This window comes from Petaurus breviceps, unplaced genomic scaffold (genome assembly GCF_028583685.1).
Source record: "Petaurus breviceps papuanus isolate PSGF00001 unplaced genomic scaffold, PetGlider_PUasm1.0 90865, whole genome shotgun sequence".
Classification (NCBI taxonomy): Eukaryota; Metazoa; Chordata; class Mammalia; order Diprotodontia; family Petauridae; genus Petaurus; species Petaurus breviceps.
Window position 1 is genome coordinate 704,842 of NW_027187367.1, and position 10,206 is coordinate 715,047.

At 39.4% G+C, this 10,206-nt stretch overlaps 1 protein-coding gene and 1 long non-coding RNA gene across 3 annotated transcripts in view; one reads left to right on the plus strand and one right to left on the minus strand.

The window, feature by feature from the left end:
* Nucleotides 1-10,206, minus strand: part of NTN1 (netrin 1) — a 440,610-nt gene that overhangs the window by 35,557 nt on the left and 394,847 nt on the right. The gene's annotated exons all lie outside the window — the stretch shown is intronic.
* LOC138150243 (uncharacterized) lies at nucleotides 3,542-6,593 on the plus strand. 2 transcript variants are annotated; one of them, XR_011165533.1, is made up of 4 exons: nucleotides 3,542-3,963; nucleotides 4,107-4,175; nucleotides 4,326-4,407; nucleotides 5,732-6,593. It is a non-coding gene; the product is annotated as an uncharacterized lncRNA (long non-coding RNA). The 2 variants fall into 2 exon arrangements; XR_011165534.1 differs by having other exon boundaries at nucleotides 4,107-4,167.

A 10,206-nucleotide genomic window follows, 5' to 3' on the forward strand; every position in this document is an offset into this window, starting at 1 on the left:
AAAAACCCCAAAACAGAAGAGGCTGACCTGTCAGTAACTGAGGGGAAAGCCTGTCTGAATGTGCTCTAGGTTCTTGCACTTGCTATGTAAAATGACAGAATTCTGTCCCAGGTGTTCTCTTTATTGACCTGTGCCATATATGACTGCTATGAGCCACTTTGTTATTTGAGTTACTATTGATGCATGAATTTCTACCTGTAAAAGTGAGGCTAAATAACTGAAAAAGCCAGTGCTTTGTACTGGAACCATTTATCACTTATAAGATACTGAAATCACAAGTTCCACTCCTATTTTAGGAGAATCCTTTCCTAAATAGGAAAAAAATGACTTGGTATGGTTTATTGTAAACAATTTTGCTTACATGTTAAGAGTTAAGAGTTTTCTTTGAGATATTGTTGTTTATGACTTTAGTTCACATGACGCAAGGTCACTATTTTCCTGTGTTGGTAATTTCCTGAAAGAAGTCTCATTGAGTTCCTAGAAATTCCCATCTTATCTTGAAGCACCTCTGGAAGCACTGGCACTTATTGTCTATAGGCTCATAGATTTAAAGTTGGAAGAGGCCTTAGCAACCATCAAATCTAAACTCCTCATTTTACAGATGGCACAGAGGTTAAGCGACACATACAGGTTTTGTTGTTCAGTTGTTTCAGTCATTTTCAACTCTTTTTGATCCCATTTGGTATTTTCTTGGCAAAGATACTAGAGTGGTTTGTGCCATTTCCTTCTCCAGCTCATTTTACAGATGAGAAAACTGAGGCAAAAGTGACTTGCCCAGGGTCACACAGCTAGTAAATGTCTGAGGCCAGATGTGAATTTGGGAACATGAGTCTTCCTGACTCCAGGCCCAGTGCTCTATCTACTGCACTACCTAGCAGCCCGAGGAATAGCTAGGGCCATACAATAAATGTCTAAGATGAGCCCTTACTGATTCCCAAATCTAATACTCTATCCACCACTTTTGTGGCACTCCCTCCCATAAATTCCACTGGAAGATAAATGAATTGGTCATTGGCAGTTACCACAGAATTGTCCATTTAGAGAGCATTTGCTATTAAATATCAGGGAAGGGTTGTGAAAGACTGATGATCTCTTAAACCTGGGTCAAATTCCAAATTCTTCCTGTTGCCTCTATACTTTTCTAATAAGTAGTTTCCCCCCACCCACCATAATGTAGTTCTCTTTCAAGGTGTATCAGCAAATGTACATGCTGAGCCAGGCTATGGGAATGCTTTTTGTGGCCTTTGAGAGGTATAGTTTGCCCAAGTTCTCTTCTGTGTTGGACATTGTGCCAGTAAAGCCAGCTAATTCATGCAGTGGATAGAGCATGGGGCCTGGAATCAGGAAGACATGAGTTTCAAATCTAGCCTCAGAAATATACCCCTGTATAATCCTGGGCAACTCACTTAACCAGTTTGCTTCAGTTTCCTCAACTGGAAAATCGGTATAACAGCACCTACTTTGCTCAGTTGCTGGGAGGACGAAATGAGATATTTGTAAAGTTAACACTTCACAGTTCTTGGCACATAGTAGGGGCTATATAAATGCTTATTCCTTTCCCTTTCCCTCTTCCTTCCCCTCCCAACTCCCCACCTTGTGCTACTTATAGGAAAACAGGAAAAATATTAGAAGGGGTACTATAGATTCAGAAATGACCTTATCTAAGACTTAATCATAATGAATGTAGATAAATCCCCCATTTGACTACCTCCAAGATAATTTACAAATAGACCTAGCCAAGTTTTCTAAATCTTATCAAATATTCCATGTCAGATCCTAGCCTGGGTTCTTAAAGGGGCCACTATGGCCTCTTGTCCCTACCTGAGTCAAATAAATCTAGTACCTGACAATTTTGGACCCTAGGAAGTATCAAAATTCATTTTAAGATCATGAAGGAACCACTCTATATCATCCATTTGATATCAGATAGAAAGGTGACTACCAGGCAGCCTGTCCCAATATATGGGACACTACAAAGGTCATCTTTGCCCAGATTATAGAGAATTACTCAGAGTTATTGTCCATAAATATTATGATTTGTATCAGAAATTCTGGGAGATACTCCACACCTTCCTGATGGACCAGAATCACTAAATTTCTATTCATCGTAGCAGCTGGCTTCATTATTTTCTAAGGCCTGCTTCCTACAAGGCCTTGAAGGCACCCTGGAACAGAGCACAGTCAAGGATTCTGTGGTATGGCCCAGCCATTATAGGAGTGTTCTGGGCTTGTAGCTCTAGAACCTTTAGTCAGCAAAAACTCTACCATCATGTCAATTTGTTTTTATTAAAACTTGAGACAAAACTGTGAGATCTATGGGAGAAGAGAGAATGTTGATGATGTTTGGGGGTAGGGGGAAGGGCAGTTAACAATGAACATGTCATCAGATACCTTGTTCCTTCCTACCTCTGTAACCCTGGAACAATCACTTTCCTTTAAAGGGCCTCATCTCCTCATCTATAAAATGAGCAGGCAGTACTAGGTGACCTTAGGGTCCATTCCAGTCTTGACATTCTATGATAAGAAGCAATATCACGACCACTGTAACCTTGAACTCTCATTGCCCCCTAATATATCTTATTCCACTGCCCCCATACCCCACCCCAACACACAAAATGATTGCATTTGGTGCCTTTGGAGGACATTCAAGTCTGACCATGGACTGAAGGAATTGTATGTAGTTATGGTTGTTAGTTCTGTCACCTCCTTCGGATTCTAGTAGGTTAATTCAATATCAGAAACATTTAGGTCTTGATACAAGAAAAAGTGTCTCTATCTGTTTAGCTGTCTTTACACTGCATTGTTTTCATTCCGTAATTTATGATTCTCTCTCAGGGGAAGACTTCTACCTTGGGGCTTGCTTTGTTCTAGTGTACACTGGGTAAGAAAAAGTGAACTGGCAGTTCTTGAAAGTCACCCTTCCCCCTCCACTCCCCAAGGGACAGTTCCTTGTTCTATTCACTTACCACGTCCATATTTATACAAATATGTGGATCTCCTTTCCCCTCTTACATAATAAGCTCCATGAGGTTACAGATTATGTTTTATTTGTCTACCCATCAATGTTTCTAATGGTTCAAGCATGACCTTGGGTTCTTGCCATGCAACTTTCTCATATCCGTTCTAGCCAGAAAGGCTTCATGGCTTGTGGTCCAAGGACCAGTCTAGCTAAATCTGGAAATGCTCATCACTGGAAAACTGGCCACTTGGGTGATTTTTTTTTTAAGCTTAGCAATTCACGAAATCATGAAAATGTGTTCAAATGTGGCTTCAGATACATATTAGCTGTGTCAAGTCATTTTAATTTTCTGAGCCTCATCCTCATCTATAAAAGGAAGGGGTCAGATTCAGTGGCCTCCAGGGTCTCTTTCAGTTCTAAGTCTATAATACAAAAAAGAAATTAGCTACTAGTATGAAAGAAGGTTGCAATCTGCATGGACAGAGGAAGTATTCCTATAAGCAACATTACAGATTTTTTTTTTTTGAGGAATATGCTGCCTTTATCTCCTAGTCCAATTCCTTGCACGCTGTAAGGGCTTAACAAATGTTTACTGAACAAATAATGTTGATATATGCCATGGTTTATAAGACTGTGCGATAATATAAACAAACATTTGCAATTTCAGATACAAATTTATCTTTTCCACAACAGCAGCACCCACAGCCACACACATTACACATCCATTTCTTGTTACCAAGAGTAGTTGAACTTTCCTCCATTGCTACATCCCCAGAAGTAATCATTTTGGGATCCTAGGAATACTTGAAAGAAATCATCTTCTGAAAACATTTTTATTTTCCACTGGTAATGCCAAACTGTCTTTCAACAAAAGGAGTGACTAATAAAATATCTGGGAAGTAACAGTTTTTCCAAGAATGGGCAAAAGTGAGATGATCTCACCTTTTAGAATGTGATCCATCTGTTTTCTCCCCTATGTTGCTAGTCTAACAGAGTTGAGCAAGGTAAGTAAGGGGATTCAATCACAGGAGAGGACCACAATAAACTCCCCTGTGATTCTCTTTACTCTTTATTTTATTTTTTATTTATTATTATTTATCTTTTAATTTATCTATTATTTATGTATTCATCTTTTACTTTTATTTAGGAAGGGAAAACAGTCAACTTTGTTCAGTCTCCCTCCTCAGGGCAGGGAAGGGAGGGAACATGTGAGTATGTGAGTGCCTCTAAGACTCTGGATATCAATTTTCTCAGCTGTAAAATTCATCTACATGGATTCCATTGATTCATTACCATATCCATTCCAATGATACACATTTAAATGAGGCTGATACATATGTTTGTTTCTATTGTTTCTCTCCAACAGAACATATGTCTTGCCCATAGCAGGCACTTGAAAAATAAATGTTGATGAAGGGAGAGTATATATGAACAACTGTGAGTACCAGGTGAGCTTATACACTTTTGTCAATAAGTATGTGTTACTATGTGCATGAGAAACTGAGACTGTGTGTAGGTGAGCAGGTATTCCTTAAGGGTAGGAACTGTAGAATTTATTTTTTTTTTAGTGCCTAGAAGAAGACCTTGTATATTTTAGACATTCAAAAAATGTTTGCTGAATAGAATGTGGTTAATACATTGAAAAAGATCAATGAACTGGATTTTTGAGAACCTGAGTTCAAAGTCTGGCTTTTACTATGTGACCATGGGCAATTTATTTCCCCTCACTGGGCCTGAGTTTCCTCATTCTTGAAATGAGGTGGGCAGACTACATGATTTCTAGGTTCCATATCTTATGAATTCATTTGACAGGTGAAAATGTGCTATGTGAAGGATGTGTGTGTGTACATAGGTGTATATAGGGATAAAAGGGTATATCTGTGCAAGCAGAGGAAGATGAGTTTATGTATCTTTGTGAGGTGAGGTAAGAATTTATGTGGGGAGAAAATAAGATGACATTTACATATTGTTTTGCATACATTTATCTCATTTCAATCTCCCAACAACCTTTTGAGGGTAGGTGCTATGGGTACTATTATGCCTATTTTACAGATGAGAAAACTGATGTCAGTGACTTGTACATGGCATACAGTCATTAAGTGTCCAAAGTAATATTTGGATCTCTGACTTCAAATTCAGCACTCTATCCATCACATTATGAAGTTTTTGCTGGGAAAAGAAACTGAGGTGAAGGTAGAGGGTCTCTCTGGTGGGGATAGAAGGAGAGGAAATAAAAAGATGGATCTGTATCTGCATCTATCAGGACATCAGAGTAGAAATGGAAAGGTATATGTCTTGGGGTGAGAAATACTGTGTCTCTTTCTGCTTATGCTGAGAGACAGGTGAGGCTGATGATGACCTTTCGATGTGTGACAGAGAGCTGGTCAGTAGGGGCCCAATTCTTTAAGTATAAACAGTATGCTGTGCAGTAGGCCAGTCCACATGGGAAGTTTGGGAAGTTTATTTCCAGTGATGAAGGACTCAATCCTCCACTTTAGAACATATGCATGTGTTCTGGGATTGTTTTCTGTCCTGGTGGGGTGAGAAAAATAATTTTAACTGGCTGCTCAGCCGAAACTGAATATGCATGCAAATGACTACAAAAGAAGAATTCAAATTCCCTCTCTCCCTGAAAGCTGTCAAGTGAGGTGGAAGAAATGCTACAAGCCTCCAGGTGGGGCAACCCCTCCCCTACCTAGCTGCCAGATGGCCTTGAACCCATGGTGTTTCTATTTTTCTGTCTGATGTGTTTATCTTTATGTGAATGAGTAGCGGAGATGGAACAACCTCATGGACTTCAAGGAGTCAAAAGAAACATTAGAGGGTCGGCAGTAGGAGTCCACAGCAGAGTCCGTTCCTTGCTACAGCTAGCGAGTAGAACCTGGCCTGAGGAGGAACCTGACTGACCCAGCCCAGCCACAGTTGCTATGTGCTACATGAGAAGTGAGCTTGGTGGAAGGAATGTTTTCTAATTACCACTTGGACTTTGGGAGGGATATTTCTATAAATCTGCTCTTGCTCTATACAGTAAACAGCCCTTTCTAAAAGCTAATTGATATTATCTGGTCATTGGTGACATTGGGGAAATATCAATGAGTAAATTAATACTGGGGTGCTAATTTCTGATGAGATTAAATTTGGGGCAATATTAACTGGTGTCTGATATTGAAGGGAATAACTAAAATGAAGGCTTACGAGTTATAGTGTTAGAGAACTCCAAACACTGCTTGGTGGGAAGGGGACCAGAGAGGGAAAAATAGCTGAGCTCTGGAGATGTGAACTTTCAGCAGCAGGAGTATAAATAGGGAGAGTAAGCCCAAAGCTTGTAAGTACTACCTATATACATATGACCTCCCTTGATAGAACGTAAGTTCCTTGAGGGTTGAGAATATTATGCTTTTGTCTCTGTATTCTCAATGCCCATCACTGAACTTGTCACATGGTGTGAGATGGGAATGGAACTAGATTTGTGTTTACATTGAAATATTGAACTCCTGATTAAAAAAAAAAAACTATTATCAATGCAGAACAGCACCTTCTCTGCAATTTATGGCCTTAGAAAACTTTCTGGGGCAGAGAGAAGTTAAGCGATTTCTTTGTAGTCACACAGACAATACATATCAGAGGCAATATTTAGCAGAGGTTTTCTTGATGTCAAAGCTGCTTTACACTGGACACAAATTAAGTGATTAATAATTAAGATAACTTGCTGATTGATTAATTCTTCTGGGGGAGTTGAAGGGGAATGGGAAGGAGAGACAAGAAGCCTCTCTTTCCAGAGAGACTTAAGTTATCTAAAAACACAGAAAAGATCAGTGTCTATAGTCCTCATTAAATAGTTGGGATGGAAGGGTAAAAGGATGTGATCAAATAAAGAGAATCACAGAATCCAAGGGCTAAAAGGGACCCCAGCGGCCATTCAGTCCAGCTTATACCTGAAAAAAATTCCCCACTAACACAGACAGCAAATGGTCATCCAGTTTGTTTGAAAATCTCCAAGGAGGAGAGAGCTTCTTGAGAAAGTCTATTCCACTTTTCCAAAGCTCTAATTCTTAAGATTTCCTGCCAGTAAAGGCTATATTTGCCTCTTTCTCAGTTTCCATTCATTGCCCTTGATTCTGCCCAATGGAGATAAACAGAACAAGATCCTCCCCCAAATAATAGCCTATCAATACCAGAAAATAAAATCTCTCCTATGACCCTTAACTCTTCTCTTTGCCAGGCTAAACATGCCCAGTTGTTTAATTGATCCTCATAGATGGAAAGAAAAGCAAAGGAATAGGGTAGAGAGATTCTGGAGGACAGGTCCCTGACAGTTTTTTCAGGTCAACACCCTGGAGTCCACATTCAGGGTAAAGAGGCAGGGAAGGAAATGTAGGCCTTCCAGAAAAGGTGGCAGCTGGAAGCTGTTTCAGAATGTCTATGTCTTTTGTGGATAGTATTTGTTTCTCAGAAGAAAGCTTTGTGTCTGACAGCAAAATGCACAGGTCAGTAAGAATGGAGAGATTAGCTGCTTTCCCAGGGAGCCCTCCCTTTGTTTCCAGACCAGGTGTGGGTTGAACAAAGCATTCATCTTGCCCTCAAAGGCCTGACATGACTGCTCTTGTACCTGGGTGAGAGTTATTTTCTGTGTCAAGAGATAGAGAGCTCCCAGACTTTCAATAAACAACTGACATTTCAGGTAGATCTCATAACACTGAGGATCTCACTCTGGAGTTCAATGAAAACTGAATCCTCAGCTGCTCATTTCACAACATTCCAATGACACCATAATGCAGTGGAAATATTTGGAGTCAGAAAATCTGGGTTCAAGTTTTGTGCTATCTGTATGACCTTGAGTAAGTCTCTTAACATTTCTGGGCCTCAGTTTACTTATATGTAAAATCACTGAATGGGATTAGATTACTTCTAAGGTTCCCTCTAGCTCTAAAACCATAATCCTACAAAAATAATTTTGACTTCCTGTAGCAGCTAACCCCTCTATATGTGGGGAAAACAATTCCCCTGAATGTAAATTTTTTCATTCATTGGTAGAGTTGGAAGAAATGTTATAGATTATCTATTTCAATCCCCCCCCTTTTTTTTTTGCAGATGGGAAAGGAAAAAAAAATAATTTTGACTAAAGTCACAGAGCAAGTTAATGATAAAGCTAGAATTAAAACCCAGATCTCTTGACTTCCAGACTAGTGTTTTTTTCCCTCAATATATTAGATATAACTGTTTTAGCAGAATGTCATTTCTGTTATCTGGAAATTACTGAAGCAAAAATCAGGATAATCTAATTTGGGCTGGGTTCTTAGGCAAACTGATATTCTAAAGAAATTGACGGGGTGATGATTAACCTACCTAAGAAAGCTTCACTGACATTTCTGGTAGCACTAATTTGAAGGCAAATAACATGCCAATTCCAAATCATTATATTTGTAAATTTATGTTAAAGCAAACACAAAAGGCAATCTACTTGGCAACATTTTTTTTAGCCATGATTTTGGGTTAATTGAGGAAACAGATTATGGCATTTAGCACTGGAAGGAACTTTAGAGTTCAACTACTTCATCCAAAAAATGAGGAAGTGAAGACCTCAGAATTCAGGTAAGAAATGGAATTAGAAACAGGAATTAAAATTTAACTGACCTGTAGAAGGTCACATAATTAATTATAACATAGCATTGCCCTCAATATAATCACCACAATAATAGCAGTAGGTTACCCCCACCATCATCCTTTCCTCTAATCTTCAATCTCCCCTTACCTACTGGCTCCTCCCCGCTGCTTATGAACATACCCAATAACTCATATTCATATAGTGGTTTAAGGTTTGCAAAGAGCTTTCCATATATTATTTTGTTTGATAATGAATTCAAATGATAGACCAAGATTGGAACCCAAATTTTCTAACTCCAAGTGCAATATACTTTACAGTACACTACACTAAAGAAATTAACCTGTGTTTCAATTTTTAAAAGGAACAAAAAGCTACAATTTAGACTTTTCATAAATTCAGATTGGCTTACCTCCTCCCCAAATAATCAATATTGGTGAGACTTAACTATATTTACAAGCTGGGCTGGACTCCCCTAGAGGGCAACAGAGCTCTTTCTGGTAGAGCACAGGTCCTGAGATTTTAGAGGTAAGGAAGGGAGGCAGCAATGGCCTGAGCCCCTACAATCTTCCTACTGGGTCTGGCATCATGGGGAAAGATTCAGACTGTTAGAGCCGGAAGGGATCTTAGGTATGATCTAAGTTTCCAAGCTCATTCATTCATAGAACTCTTTGAGGTTTAAACTATATTGGCAAAACCCATATGGCCAGAGTTTGTGAGAAGATGGAGGAAGGAGATATGAAATATCCCTGACTAAAACAAAGAGAAGTCAAGGGTTCAAGGAAATTATGTGACAAAAGAGAAAAATTTAAGCCTAATTTCATATGGCTACAATGTAATATCTTGACAATGCTGTATTGCACATTTTAAAGGGAAAATAGAACTAACATTAAAATATCCTCAAAGAATCCCCATTCTTATCACACACCATTTCACAGAAAGCACTTTAAATGTGTTTGCCTTTTCACCCCAAACCCTACCCCCTTCTGAATTTCCCTTTTACTATTAAGGACATCTCTATCCCTCCAAGGTTTCTAACCTTAATGTCACTTTGACTCCTCTCATTTACAGTCCCCTTCCCCCCATATATCCAGTCTGTTGCCAAATCTTGTGATTTCTTTCCCTACAAAATCTCTTACATGCATCCTCATCTCTCCACTCACTTAACCACTTCTCTAGTTCAGATGACTAACAATAACCTTCTAAGAGGTCATTTGTATCAGGTCTCCCTCTATTCTAATCCATCCTCCACACAGCTGCCAAAGTGTAGGCCTACCAACAGCATTCTTCTCAGTAAACTTCAGTGGCTTCCTCTTATCTCCAGGATTAAATATGAAGTCCTTTGGCATTTACAGCACTTCACAAGCTGGTCCCTTTCCAATCTTCATACACTCTTCTCACATACACATTGTCTATGACCCCTCTATAGTCTTGAAGCTCCACAGACTGGCCTACTCATTTTGGGTTGCTTTCCCCCCATAGATGACAAGCCATCTTCTGTCCCCATGAATATAATGATCTCTCTGCCCACCTCTGACCCGGTCCTAAGATTCTTTCCTGGTTCCCCCCTCTAGCTGCTAGTGCTGTCCCTTTGAATTACACACACACACACACACACACACACACACACACACACACACACACA